General features: G+C 42.8%; 1 pseudogene; it reads left to right on the top strand.

The window, feature by feature from the left end:
* Window positions 1-2,044: 2,044 nt before the first annotated feature.
* LOC118885626 lies at window positions 2,045-3,703 on the top strand (annotated as a pseudogene).
* The last annotated feature ends 9,181 nt before the right edge of the window (window positions 3,704-12,884 follow it).

Here is a 12,884-nt window from a genome sequence, read left to right as displayed (position 1 = left end):
GCATCGGTAGCCTTGAGCACGGCCTTCTTCACTAGAAAATGCAGACTTGGAAGCCTCCGATGCAATCTGCAAGGGGATCCTTGGGAAAAGCACAGCTTTTGTCCTTGAATAGTGCCAGCCTGTGGCTGGATGCCATGGCCTCAGAAACTCCAAACCTCCCAGACAGCAAGAGGGTCTTGGGTGGAACTGGGCAACGGCCAGACCTACAGAGAGCAGGAGGCGGAGGTAACACATGCGGGTTTGCTCCTGGAGCAGATTCTTGCTGTAAGGGATCCCAGAGCCCCAACAAAACATGTTTAGGTCACATTTTCCATTTCCTTCAAGACTTTGGTCATTGACATTGAGAAATACAATGACAAGTTGATTTGTTTTGTGTCCAGGATAAGTTCCTCCCAGGAAAACTAATTGTTACATTGACTCAGCACAGTCAAGCAATGATGTTTCTTTAGTGCAATGGGTTACACAAAAAATCCTTTATACTTCCATATGGAGACCTGTACAAAAACACTTTCGGCAGGATTATTAATATTTAAAAAATTGGAAACAATTCAAATGCCCATCAGCATGAGAATGAATAAATAAATTGAGAAACATAATCATAGGATGGAATACTTGACAGCAAGTAAACTGAATGGAGTAGATCTTAAAGTTGAGTGAAAAAGCAAGCAACAGAATAGTATATGTGGTGTGAGACTGTTTTAAAAACACACAAAATGCTGTGTTTTGTTTATGGATACGTGTGTGATTTGTAGTAACATGGTAGTGATGACCTTGGAAGGAAGGTCATCCCAAGGTCAGCGACCTTGGGAGGGAGGGGAAGAGACTGCCCAGTTGGGCCACATCAGGGACTTCCCTGGCCCCTGTAATGTTAATTTCTTTCTTTTTTATTGTAAAAAACATACCAAAGTTTACCATCTTAACCACTTCTAAGTGTACAGCTCAGAAGTCTTGTGTTAACATATTCACAACGTTGTGAAATAGACCTCCAGAACTTTTTCCTTTTGCAAAACTGAAACTCCCCATCTCCTCTCCCCAGCTCCTGGCAGCCACCCACTTTCTACTTAGATGAATGTGACTACTCTAGACACCTCATACAAGTGGAATCACACAGTAATTATTATTTTTTGTGATTGGCTTATTTCACTTAACATAATGTACTCAAGTTTCATCCATGTTGTACCATGGGACAGGATTTCTTTTTAAGGCTGAATAATATTCCATTGTGTGGTGCAGTGGTTAAGAATCCGCCTGCCAATGCAGGCGACACGGGTTCAAGCCTGGTCCGGGAAGATCCCACATGCTGCGGAGCAACTAAGCTCGTGCGCCACAACTACTGAGTCTGTGCTCTAGAGCCCGTGTGCCACAACTACTGAGCCCTCGTGCCACAACTACTGAAGCCTGCACGCCTAGAGCCCGTGCTCCGCAACAACAGAAGCCACCGCAATGAGAAGCCCGCGCACCACAACGAAGAGTAGCCCCCGCTCACCGCAACTAAAGAAAGCCCGTGCGCAGCAACGAAGACCCAACGCAGCCAAAAATAAATAAAATTTTAAAAATACTTAAAAAAAATAAAGCTTACTGTTTAAAAAAAAAAAGTTGGTGGGAAGGCTTGAAAGTCAGACAGGTCTGGGTTAAAAGTCTGGGCTCAAGGTACTTATCTCCTGAGTCTGTTTCCTCATTTATAAAATGGAGATAATAAAACTCACCTGGCAGGAGTGTTTCAAGAATTAAAATAATAGCCAGACAGCGATGGGCCCCGGGGAGGGCCCAGGGGCGCCACCGGCTGGGCCTCGAGTGGGCCTCGCAAGGGTCTCCGTGAGGGCCGGGCGCCCTGGGCCTCAGGCAGCTTCGGGCAGCCAAGGGTGAGCCCCAGGCGGCGGCGGGGCGGGGTGTGCGACGCGAGGCGGCGGCGGGGCGGGGCGTGCGTCGCGAGGCCCGCCCGCCCGGATGCGAGGCATGCCGGGAACCGCGCTTCCTCCTCGGGGGCCCCGAGAAAAGTATAGGGCTCCGGGCCAGGGCCTGCTGCCCCTGGGGAGCCAGCAGGATGGCTGAGGGCAGGGCGAGCGGTGCCGCCGGCCTCTTTGCCAAGCAGGTGCAGAAGAAGTTCAGCAGGGCCCAGGAGAAGGTGCTGCAGAAGTTGGGGAAAACTGTGGAAACCAAAGATGAACGGTTTGAACAAAATGCCAATAACTTCTACCAACAACAGGCGGAAGACCACAAGCTACACAAGGACCTGAAGAACTTCCTCAGTGCAGTCAAAGTGATGCATGAAAGTTCAAAGAGAGTGTCAGAAACCCTACAGGAGATCTACAGCAGCAAATGGGATGGTCATGAGGAGCTGAAGGCCATCGTAGCGAATAATGATCTCCTTTGGGAAGACTATGAAGAGAAACCAGCTGCCCAGGCTTTGAGGATCATGGAAAACTATGTAGCCCAATTCAGCGAGATTAAGGAAAGAATTGCCAAATGGGGCCGGAAACTCGTAGACTATGACAGTGCCTGACACCACCTGGAGGCGGTACAAAATGCCAAGAAGAAAGATGAGGCCAAGACTGCCAAGGCAGAGGAAGAGTTCAACAAAGCCCAGGTTGTATTTGAAGATCTGAACCAGGAACTACTAGAGGAGCTGCCTGTTCTTTATAATAGTCGTATTGGCTGTTATGTGACCATCTTCCAAAACATTTCCAACTTGAGAGACGTCTTCTACAGGGAAATGAGCAAGCTGAACCACGATCTGTACGAGGTGATGAGCAAACTGGAGAAGCGACATTCCGATCAAGTCTTTGTGGTGAAGGGACTCTGAAGCAGCAACAGATGCTCTCTAGTCATCTCTCCCCCAGTTCGAACATCTATAGTCTCCAGCCCTCTTACCTCACCCACCAGTCCCTCTGGTGGAGGTGGTCCCTCCACCTCAGCAAGGGAGGAAGAGCTGGCATCTGATCCAGCCCAGGGAGAAGACAACTCCGAGATTAAAAAAGAGCCCTTAAAAACAAGGAAATAGAGGAGGAGGCTGAAGCAAGCTCCTCTGAGGGGGAAGAGCCTCTGCTAGCCTTCAGCGGCCCCTCCCAGGCCCAGCCCTCACCCACTGTTGAGGATGGAGAGTCCCAGGAGGAAGTTCTCCCTTGCTCCCCAGCTCCATCACCGGGCAGAGCTCTGATCCCTTCAGAGCAGGCTTCATCTTTCCCAGAAGTAGTCCTCCGAACCTGCACCTCAAGTGAAGGATCTGAACAGCCAAAGAGAGCCTCTATGCAGAGGGCCTCGGCACTGCCTGATAGGCCTCCTCCACCCAGAGCCACTTCCAGCCCCAGGTCCTCCTTAGGGAACATGCCCTCCAGCCCTCCAGCCTCTGAACGAAGTTCACCCACCAGCCCTAGGGCCTCCTTGGGGGCTGAGACTCCAAGTCCTAGGGCCTCCTTAGAGGCCTCTCCTGATCCACAGCCACCAGAGAAGCCAGCAAGAACTCCTGAGGCCAGAGAAAAGGAAAACACCGATAATCTGAACCCAGAAGAACTTTGTACTGCCCCAGCCTTGATGATCTGTCAGAATCAAGGTCTTCAGCTTCATGTCTCTGCGGTTCCAGAAGAGAGCAGCGTCATAGCACCGGAGCCTCAAGAAGAGGTGTCTACCATTCAAAATGCACAACTCTGAAGAGGAACTGCCAAGACCTTCCCACACACACCTCCCCAGAAAAGCCCCTCAGCTAGAGGATATAAGTCAGAGGGACTTAAGATCCAGCATTCATTTCTGGTTTCTCAAACTATGAGTGCTGGCGGTCTCTAAAGACCTAGCATTAATGGAGGCTGAGGAGCAGACTTCGGGGAGGGAGGGAGGCAGTCTTGGGAGAAGAGACTGTTAGACTCGGAATATTTAATTCAGGTTTTAGCATTGTTAGAATAATAAGACTTTATATACTAATGAAGTGGGGCTAAAATGACTATAAAAAGCAAAAGCATCTGTAGACATAGACATTTGTCCACCACAGGCATATAACCACACATACTCAGAGAATAGTGAACAGATCTTTGATTTACCACTCATTTTGCAAGACTTAAAACCAAAAGAACAGATTTTCAGATTGTTAAATAAAGTATTATTCTGATAAAAAAAGATTAAAATAATATACGTAACCACCAGAAAATACAGCCCTGCTGTCCAATAAATGGTGATCATGATTTCATCAGTCATGATGATGGTTGGCAGACAGAGGAAGTCTTCTTAAGTCACTTGCTACCCTCCTGTAATACTGAAGCATCCATCCTACCTTACTCTTCTTCTTTTCCTCTCTTCTATTCCTCTTCTGCTTCCAGCCTCTGCCCCCATCTTCTCTTCCTGTTCCCCTTTGCTCCAAGGTCTGCCCACAGGCCTACCATAACATGGCAGGCTGGTGTAAGATAATAGGGAGTGGTGGGGCCTGTGGCAGTCTGAGAGCACAGCTGGTATGGAGGGGGCAGCCACCTCTGAGCTCTAAGTTGCCATGCTGGAATGTGGGCCCAATGTTACCAGATATTTTGGGTTGGTTTTTTTCTTTTTTTCTTTTGAGAGAAGTCAGAAATCCACTATTTTATGGGAAATCTTTGGATTTTTTTAATTGTTGGAAATAATTCCAGTTTTATTCACTACTACGGGGTCCAAACTGAATTCTCAGATGGGCCAGTTCCAATCTGCAGAATTCCAGCCAGTCACCTCTGAGTGACAAAGAGGCCGTGTGCATGGTGGGAGGCGGTAGGAATGGGAGCTCTTCACGTGTGTACAGATGTGCAGGCCTGCATGTATGTGTGTGCATGTGCATTTTATGGTTGTCTCCAGTCCTAAGCAATGAGAGAAGAGTGGGTTTCCCTGGAACATTTGGTTTTCATCCTTCCCCTCCTCAGTGGCTGCTGAGGCATTGGTTATATGGGATCTGGACCACTAAAGATCTGTCACATGGGGTCACTGCCTCTGCTTTTGGCTGCTCAAAGCTGCATCGGAGACCCTGGTCTGGGAGGTCTCTAGGCCCAAAATTCCAAGATGAAGTCCAAACCTCCTAGTTCCCTCTGACCTACAAATCTTTGATGCCTGTGTGCACACAAACTCATGCCTCCCTTGGACTTTTCTGTCCTTCTAAATAGTAGGCAAGATTTTCCTTCTCACACAGACTGCAAACTGGTAGTTGCTGATGGAATCTGGCCATGGCTACCCCCTTAAAATAGGGTCCCTGTTCTCCAGCCCCACAGTTCCCACTGCTCCCGATTCACCTCCACTACAACTACAACGCTGACAAATATCAGTGGTGTTTTAGCATCAAACCTGTCTTGTTGTTTTCTCATAGTCGTATAAGGAGGAACATGAAATAGTTTTTGTACCTAAGTCTCTATCAAAAATTAGGAAATGGAAGATCAATGGACAAGGTTGCATGTTTCATGAAAAGTGTGAGGGTGTATTTCTTTGTGGAAGTGGTGAATATTCCTTTCTGTTTAATATGCAAATAAAATGTGTTTGTATCAGGAAAATGCAACTTATGATTGCATTACAAAGTAGGCCATAGTAAGAAGTACGATTGGCATCTATAGAAGATCAGTGATGAAGAACTGATGAAAATAAAAGGGATTAAAATTTCAAAGTAAAAAAAAAATTTCAAAAAGGTTTGATGTTGAATGGAATGTGATATTGAATGGAATGGAAGTGATGCCGCGGTGCAACTGTTTTATAATGTGTGTCACCCAGTTATGGACTGCAGTGGGAGAATATCAGTGCTTGTCAGTGACTGCTGTTGTTCTTATTGGGGTTTTTTGTTTGTTTTTTTGGCCGCGCTATGCAGCACGTGGGATCTTAGTTCCCCAACCAGGGATCAAACCTGCGCCCTGCATTGGAAGCACAGAGTCTTAACCACTGGACCACCAGGGAACTCCTCTGTTGTTCTATTGTTAAAGAGACCTTATTAGGCAATAGTCATTTACCAGACATGTAATAAAAATTCTTAGGCATAAAAGATACTCCTCCAAGCACAAGACCAGTAGATCAGTCAAGTTTTCTTTGGTCAGAAGCAACAGAAACTGCCTCTGATTCTTACTCAGTGAAGAAGATTGCTGGTGGGATCTGAGTTAGTTTACAGAAGATCTGGATGTCCGGGAGGAACCCTCAATGTGTCAGCCAAGCCAGCAGGGCCTGCCCTTGGCCTGGCCCAGTGGCTCCAGCTGTTTTGGTCTTTCTGCCCTTTGGCTCAAGACTTGAGTTCCAGGGAGGGGAGGATCTGAGGGGCCTGCGTGGGGCCACAGATCCACCCCTGGGCCTGTGAGGATACCAGGCCTGTGCGGTGTTATAGCCCCAATTCACAAAAATGAGGGGATGGCTAAAAGAGGTTCTGTGAAGTATAAAAACAGTGATGAAAAATAGAAGTGTAAATACTGTAATTCAGAAAAGGAGTGACTGGAACCCAAGTGTGATTCACTTCTGCTGGGATAAATAATCTGAGAACATGATGAGTTTGAGAAAGCAGCCAAAAATCGAAGTGAAGAAAACCAAACAACAGCAACAAATAAATCCAAAAGCGAAATAGGAAGTACCATGACGACTACCTGGAAGTTACATTTTGCTCTACTAGGAGTCCGTGGGGCCAGTTTCTAACCTGTGGTCTGTGGTAAAGCTCAGGCCTTTTCGGTTTTGAGCATCACTGCAGATTGGGTGGTCTGGAGCCTCTCATTGCAAAACAGCACAGAGGACACACCCTGTGACTGATCTTTGCTCCTACAAGCTTTAGGAGAAGATTTCAAGAAAAGTGAGCTGAGGCCTGAGCTGTTAACGCAGTTGCTTTAGAGGCAGATGCTCTCAGCAGCACAGCTATTAAAATACTTAACTGGCAGAGAGGGTGGGAAGCCAAGCCACAGTCCCTGGTAGTGGCGCCCTCTGGTGGCCAGAGGCAGAAAGAAACTCTCTGGAAGAAAGGGTCTCCAGTTTAGATCCAGAGGACACCCATAGATGAAGAAACTAACTCCCATCATTAGAAAGGCACTGGGAAGGCAAGCCACTTTGTCCAAGAGTTAGCTGATAACACAGAAAACATATTTAGAGTTCCTCTACCTCTCAAATAGCAGATCCTGGAATTGTCAGATACCAAATATAGAACAGATATACACGAAATGATTAAAGAAATAAAGGATGCAAATGACAAAGATGAGGACCAACAAGGTACAATGAGAAACAGAGACCTTAAAAATGGGTATGCACAGAACTAGAACAAAAAATTTCACAATTTGTATGGAAACACAAAAGACCCCGAATAGCCAAAGCAGTTTTGAGAAAGAAAAACGGAGCTGGAGGAATCAGGCTCCCTGACTTCAGACTATACTACAAAGCTACAGTAATCAAGACAGTATGGTACTGGCACAAAAACAGAAATATAGATCAATGGAAGAGGATAGAAAGCCCAGAGATAAACCCATGCACATATGGTCACCTTATCTTTGATAAAGGAGGCAAGAATATACAGTGGAGAAAAGACAGCCTCTTCAATAAGTGGTGCTGGGAAAACTGGACAGCTACATGTAAAAGAATGAAATTAGAACACTCCCTAACACCATACACAAAAATAAACTCAAAATGGATTAAAGACCTAAATGTAAGGCCAGACCATATAAAACTCTTAGAGGAAAACATAGGCAGAACACTCTATGACATAAATCACAGCAAGATCCTTTTTGACCCACCTCCTAGAGAAATGGAAATAAAAACAAAAATAAACAAATGGGACCTAATGAAACGTAAAAGTTTTTGCACAGCAAAGGAAACCATAAACAAGACGAAAAGACAACCCTCAGAATGGGAGAAAATATTTGCAAATGAAGCAACTGACAAAGGATTAATCTCCAAAATACACAAGCAGCCCATGCAGCTCAATATAAAAAAAACAAACAACTCAATCCAAAAATGGGCAGAAGACCTAAATAGACATTTCTCCAAAGAAGATATACAGATTGCCAACAAACACATGAAAGAATGCTCAACATCATTAATCATTAGAGAAATGCAAATCAAAACTACAATGAGATATCATCTCACACCAGTCAGAATGGCCATCATCAAAAAAATCTACAAACAATAAATGCTGGAGAGGGTGTGGAGAAAAGGGAACCGTCTTGCACTGTTGGTGGGAATGTAAATTGATACAGCCACTATGGAGAACAGTATGGAGGTTCCTTAAAAAACTAAAAATAGGGCTTCCCTGGTGGCGCAGTGGTTGAGAGTCTGCCTGCCAATGTAGGGGACACGGGTTCAAGCCCTGGTCTGGGAAGATCCCACATGCCGCAGAGCAACTAGGCCCGTGAGCCACAATTACTGAGCCTGCGCGTCTGGAGCCTGTGCTCCGCCACAAGAGAGGCCGTGATAGTGAGAGGCCCGCGCACCGCGATGAAGAGTGGCCCCCGCTTGCCGCAACTAGAGAAAGCCCTCGCACAGAAACGAAGACCCAGCACAGCCATAAATAAATAAATGAAAATAAATAAATAATTAAAAAAAAAAAAACTAAAAATAGAACTACCATACGACCCAGCAATCCCACTACTGGGCATATATCCTGAGAAAACCATAATTCAAAGAGTCATGTATCAAAATGTTCATTGCTGCTCTATTTACAATAGCCAGGACATGGAAGCAACCTAAGTGTCCATCGACAGATGAATGGATAAAGAAGATGTGGCACATATATACAATGGAATATTACTCAGCCATAAAAAGAAACGAAATTGAGTTATTTGTAGTGAGGTGGATGGACCTAGAGTCTGTCATACAGAGTGAAGTAAGTCAGAAAGAGAAAAACAAATACCGTATGCTAACACATATATATGGAATCTAAGAAAAAAAAAAAAAGGTCATGAAGAACCTAGGGGCAAGACGGGAATAAAGACATAGACCTACTAGAGAATGGACTTGAGGATAAGGGGAGGGGGAAGGGTAAGCTGTGACAAAGTGAGAGAGTGGCATGGACATATATACACTACCAAACGTAAAATAGATAGCTAGTGGGAAGCAGCTGCATAGCACAGGGAGATCAGCTCGGTGGTTTGTGACCATCTAGAGGGGTGGGATAGGGAGGGAGACGCAAGAGGGAAGAGATATGGGAACATATGTATATGTATAACTGATTCAGTTTGTTATAAAGCAGAAACTAACATACCATTGTAAAGCAATTATACTCCAATAAAGATGTTTAAAAAAAAATGGGTATTCAAAGAATAAAAATGTTTCTTTGTTGAACTGAAAAAACCTCAAGAGGATGGTTGAATAGTAAATTAGACACAGGTGAAGAGGGAATTAGTAAACTAGGATATGTATCCACAGTAGTCACCCAGAATGCAGCACAGTGACCAAAAGATACAAATATAAACAAAGTGATAATAAGAGATGTGAAGGACAGAATAAGAAAGTCTAACATATGTCTACTTGGAGTCCCAGAAGTAAAGAATAGAGAGCCTGAAGAAGAGGCAATATTTGAAAACATAATAGCTGAGCTCATTCCAGAATCTATAAGAAAACATAAAAACACAAAGCCAGGAAGTACAACATACGTCAAAAAGCATAAATAAAAAGAAATTCATGCTTCAACTCACCTTAGTGAAAGCATAGTACACTCAAAACAAGAAGGTCTTAAAAAGGGCCAGAGGGCTTCCCTGGTGGTGCAGTGGTTGAGAATCTGCCTGCTAATGCAGGGGACACGGGTTTGAGCCCTGGTCTGGGAAGATCCCACATGCCGCAGAGCAATTAGGCCCGTGAGCCACAACTACTGATCCTGCACGTCTGGAGCCTGTGCTCCGCAACAAGAGAGGCCGCGATAGTGAGAGGCCCGCGCACCGCGATGAAGAGTGGCCCCCGCTTGCCGCAACTAGAGAAAGCCCTCACACAGTAACGAAGACCCAACACAGCCAAAAATAAATAAATAAATTAATTAATTAATTAAAGTTAATGGGTTATTAAAAAAAAAAAGGGCCAGAGAGAAAGGACAGATAATTTATAAAGAAACAACAATTAGGTTGAGGGAACCCTTCTCAAAGCAATGGAGTCTAGAAAACAGGGAAAAAACACCTTCTGAGGGTCAAGGGAAATAACTCTCAACCTAGAATTGTGTGCCACCAAAACTGTTTTTCAAGAAAACAGATGTTTTCCTGAAATGCGCATTAAGAGACATTTACAGACCAGCAAAACCTGATAAATTTTTGTCATTAAGAAATCTGTACTAAGGAAACTTCTAAAAGATGTTCTTTGGGGAAGAGATACAAGATGTAGATATAAAGTCTAAGATACAAAAAGGAATACTGAGCAAATAATATAATAAATATTACTTAAATGCAAACAATCATTGAATAAAATCACAATCATAATCATAATAATTTAAAAAGTATAATGTATGGGATTAAAGAAAAAGCTAAAATATAGAATGAGGATAGCATGTAAATCATAAGGGGGAGATTAAAATGGAAGCATTTTAAGGTGGCAGTATTATCATGGGGGAGCTAATATAAAAATTGTTAGAGGTGATGAAGGTAAATGTGCATGGCGAGGTAACTTGAGTGGTAGCCTCTACAAGATTAGAAATAGAGTGTAAAAATTTCAAACCAGTAGCAAGGAAATGTGGAATAGACAAAACAAAACATAAGCCAAAAAGGCAAGAAAGAAGGGGGGAAAGCACAGAAAAAGCAGAACAAACAAATTTTTTTAAAAAGGAAGATAGTAAAAAAATTCCAAATATATCAATAATCCCAATTAATATAAAAGGAGTATACATGCCAGTTAAAAAGATAGAGATTGCCAGATTGGATTCTTTTTTTAAAAAAATCCAACAATGTACCATTTATAAGGGATATATCTGAAGCATAAGGTTACAGAAAGTTTGAAAGTAAAAAAGTAAAAGCATGGAAAAAGAAACATCAACAGATAAAAAGCAGGCATGGTTATACTCATGTCAGATAAAATAAACTTTAAGATTAAAGGTATTGTTAGGGATAGAGATAATAAATATAGTCAAACATATTATTCATGAATTCTATATTTGCAAATTTACCTACTCATTGATCTTTATTTTAACCCTAAAATAAATACTTGCAGTGCTTTGCAGTCATTTTCAGGCAGGCACAGAGTGACAAAAAATTTGAGTCACTCAACACACACATTCCCAGCTGAGGGTGAACAAGGTCATGCTCTGCCCTCCTGTCTTAGCTCATACTGTAAACAAGTATCCTTTTTGTTGTCTATTTAGTGCCATGGTTTTTGTATTTTTGTGCTTTTTGTTGGTGATTTTGCTGTTTAAAATGGTCCCCAAGCATAATGCTGGTGTCTAGTGTTCCTCTGTGCAAGAAGGCTGTGGTGTGCCTTATTGAGAAAATGCATGGATTAGATAAGCTTCATTCAGGCATGAGTTATAGTGCTGTTGGCCACAAGTTCAATGTGGCCACAAGTTCAATGTTAATGAATAAACAATATATATTAAATAAGGTGCCTTTAGACAGAAGCACACATAAAACAAGATTAAGTATTGATTAGTTGATGAAAATGTTATAACGAGAGGTTCGCAGGAAACTAGCCTTATATTTCCCCTAAGAGCAATGGTTCAATATTCATTAATTCAGTGTTTACCGCAACTTTACAGACTATAGCTACAGAGAATAATGATAGAGAACTGTAGTTCAATTCACCAGGAAAATATGACAATTCTAAATGTGTATATCTAATAAAATAGCCTCAAAACGTATAAAGCAAAAACTGCTATAACTATAGGAAGAAATTGATAAAGTCACCATAACAGGAGGCACCTTTCTTAATTATTGATAGGTCAAGCAGACAGAAAATCAGAGATACAGAGGATTTGAAGAGAACAGTCAACAAGCTGAAGGTGAATTGATGGGTATAGACAGTTTACATTTTCCTCAAACAAACATGGAACAGTTAAAAAAAGTTTCTTGCTATATACTAGGCCACAGAGCAAGCCTCAGAGATTTTGAAGAATCATTATTACACAGATATTCTCCAACCAATTGGGTTAGAAGTGGACAGTAAAAGTTAAATAAAACCAGTCATACATTTGGAAATTTGAAAACACACTTGGGCTTCCCTGGTGGCGCAGTGGTTAAGAATCTGCCTGCCAATGTAGGGAACACAGGTTCGAGCCCTGGTCTGGGAAGATCCCACATGCTGCAGAGCAACTGAGCCTGTGTGCCACAGCTACTGAGCCTGTGCTCTAGAGCCCGCGAGCCACAACTACTGAAGCCCGCGCACCTAGAGCCCATGCTCTGCAACAAGAGAAGCCACCGCAATGAGAAGTCCATGCACCGCAACAAGGAGTAGCCCCCGCTCGCTGCAACTAGGGAAAGCCCACAAGCAGCAACGAAGACCCAACGTAGCCAAAAATATATAAATAAAATAAATTTTTAAAAATAAAAAAATAAAAAAATCCACACTTCTAAGTAGTTCAAGAGTCAAAAAAGAATCATAATGGAAATATAAAAATACTTAGAGATGAATGATAAGGAAAGCACAAGGTATCAAAACTTAAAACTTAAGAGATGCTAAGAAAGTAGAACTTAAAGGGAAATACGAAGTCTTAAATGCTTATTTTAGAGAAGAGGGAAAAAAATTCATGAGCTGAATGTCCAGCCTGAAATTTTAGAAAAAGAAAACAAAATAAACCTAAAGAAGGTAGAAGAAAACAAATAATAAGTCTAAGGGTAGAGAATAATAAACTAGAAAACAAAGACACAAAGTAATAAACCAGTGCTCGTACTAAAAAACGATGTTAGCAATAAGCTAAAAAACAAAGATACAAAGATACCAAAAAAAAAGCTAAAAAAACTCCAAAAACGAAAGACAAAGAGATTAACAAAGACAAAAATTTAGTCTGAAAACACAGGTAAACTGGAACT

This window comes from Balaenoptera musculus, chromosome 19 (assembly GCF_009873245.2).
Source record: "Balaenoptera musculus isolate JJ_BM4_2016_0621 chromosome 19, mBalMus1.pri.v3, whole genome shotgun sequence".
NCBI classification, from domain to species: Eukaryota; Metazoa; Chordata; class Mammalia; order Artiodactyla; family Balaenopteridae; genus Balaenoptera; species Balaenoptera musculus.
Note: the sequence above shows the minus strand (reverse complement) of the source record. Positions and strands in the feature narration are given on the sequence as shown.